Source organism: Lissotriton helveticus, chromosome 1_1 (assembly GCF_964261635.1).
Source record: "Lissotriton helveticus chromosome 1_1, aLisHel1.1, whole genome shotgun sequence".
Taxonomy (NCBI): Eukaryota; Metazoa; Chordata; class Amphibia; order Caudata; family Salamandridae; genus Lissotriton; species Lissotriton helveticus.
The window spans coordinates 1,804,796,552-1,804,799,222 of NC_136057.1; the positions used below are offsets into that span (position 1 = coordinate 1,804,796,552).

The 2,671-nt window shown below is 36.8% G+C and overlaps 1 pseudogene; it reads left to right on the forward strand.

Annotated features, from left to right (window-relative positions):
• Positions 1–594: 594 nt before the first annotated feature.
• LOC144780004 (U1 spliceosomal RNA) lies at positions 595–770 on the forward strand (annotated as a pseudogene).
• The last annotated feature ends 1,901 nt before the right edge of the window (positions 771–2,671 follow it).

Consider the following 2,671-nt stretch of genomic DNA (forward strand, 5'->3'; position numbering starts at 1 on the left):
TGAACCAATGAAACCTCTTCTTTTAAAGTCATATGACTGTGCGTACTCTTACGGTGCGTATTTGCTTTGAAAAGTAATATACGCTTATTAAAAGTTAAAATAAACTATTTTCTTGATTATCTCAGATAATGTCTACATTTAAACTTTACAATAAATACATAGATGTATTGTTTTAAACATTATGAAAATTTTGTGGGGTATGCGCACGGTGCGTCGTAAGAACGCAAATGACATCACACGGAAGCGCTGATGCGCCGTGTGATGTCAATACGTATTTGTGACGTATGTGCGCATGCACGCTGAGTACGACTTACAGTACAAAAGACAGTACGATTACCATACACGTACGGTGCGATTATCCAAAAATAAAAAAAATAAAAAGGAATTATGTAGAATTTCATTTTTATATATATATTTTTTTAAATATAAAAAATGTTAGGGTATTTGTTTTTGTTTTTAGTTTACATTAAAATGTAAAATATTAATAAAAAATAGAAAATGTAAATATTTATTATAAAAATTAAGAAAAAAAGTTTAAAAAGAAACAAATTAAAATATTAATACATTTAACAATTATCATTTAAAAAACCTTAGAAACTTACCTGGCAGGGGAGACACCATGATCACGAAGGTGGTTCTCCCAGGGTGAGGCTCATCCATTGCACTTCGGATGTGCTGACCCCTGCGATGTCCCCAAATGCGGGATACTCGACTGCATAATTTCTGGTAGTGGGGGGAAAAAAAAGGAAGAAAAAAAAAGAAATTCACTGAAAAATATATAGGTTTCAGCCATGTTATAGTTAGGAATTAGCATTTACAAAACCTTGGAAATTCACTGAAAAAACCATAGGTTTCACACACGTTAGAGTTAGGAATTAGCATTTAAAAAACCTTGCAAATTCACTGAAAAAAAACATAGGTTTCACACATGTTATAGTTAGCTTGACATTTCACTCCTACAAAACCAATGAAATTCCCCCCGTTATAATTAGTTCATCTAACTATAACTCGCGCGCCCGCAATGCACTGCTGATGACGTCACATATTACATCACTCATGACATGGTCAGTGACATCACTCATGAGATCACTGATGACATCACAGCACCACGCACTCACCCCCCAGAAGGAAGAGGAAAACGAGGAGGAGTAAGAAAACCCGTAACAGGAAGATCAACTCCTGTAGTGACGCGCAGCAAACGAGGGGGTCAATGGAAATGAATGAAACGACCCAAACAGTGATGAATCTATCAGACAGAGCCCGAATTGAGACTGAGTTAAGTGTTCTAAAATTGGGTCTAACTTTCTGTCCAACCCCAAACTTTGATTACAAACAAATGAGAATTGACCTTTGTTTATTTATCCGGAAGGTCGAATTGATGAAGTTACATGTACTCCACCCACGACAAGTTCAAACATCGTTAGAACAGGGAGAACAGTTTGACGAACTAAGAGGATCAGATTTCGAAACTATTCAACTTCTCAATGAAATAACTGGGGAAGAAGGATCTTTTGCAATCAATACTACACAAATGTTGGAGGAATCAGGCATCAGTCAACGAACGTGCAAAAGCAATCTGAAGAAAAAATCTAAAATAATCCCAAGGACACCCTATGATGCAATTGATACTTTTCAATAACTAATCATTTAAGGTCTGAAACACTTGCAAACGAAGAAATTCAAGGAAACACAGAGAAATCTATCTAAAGAGCTATGGGAAGCAATAAATACACTAAAAGAAGATGACACTGTGATCATCAAACCAAGTGATAAAGGAGGGAACGTGGTGGTTGTGAACAAAACACAGTATGAAGATGAGGCCTTGTCACAGTTGAATAAAAAAGGACATTATTTTACCAATTAGCAAACAGAGATTCCAGGAAAGCATCTCAGATTTTGAAATATTAATCAACAAATGGAGAGATAAGGGGACACTGGATCAGGAGGACTGGTGTTTCCTGAAATGTGAATATCCTGAAATAGCAACATTTTATCACTTGCCCAAAATACACAAAAGCAAAGTGTGACCTCCCGGCAGACCCATCGTTTCATCTAAGAACAGTTTACTAGAAAACACCTCAATCTACATTGATCACTTCATCCAACCTATGGTGAAAGATGTAAACTCATATTAAAGTGACACCAAAGACTTCCTATGCCTAATTGAAGGAATAACTTTGGAATCGGATATGCTTTTAATAACATTAGACATAACAAGTCTTTATACATCAATTGATCATGAGAAATGACTCCTTGCTATGAAATCTTTTTTAGATACAAGACCTTTGAAATTTCGGAAACATAACGAAAAGCTATTGGAACTTGCGAAATGTTGTTTGTATAACAACATCTTTATATTTGCAGGGCAATTGTAGGTACAAAAACAGGGGAGCACAATGGGCACGTGCTTCGCCCTCAGTTACGCGAATCTTTTCGTTGCTTGGTGGGAGAAGCACGTGGCCTGGGCGGGTACCAATGAGAGGTGGATGGAGAACATTGCTCTTTGGATGCGATACATTGATGATCTTTTCATCTTGTGGCGCTGTCCAAGGAGCGAAGCTGAGCAATTCGTTGATGCTTTGAATCATAATGAGCTAAACCTAAGGTTCACAGGTATTATCAGCCAAAAGGAAGTAATCTACCTTGACCTGAGAGTATACATTCACAACAA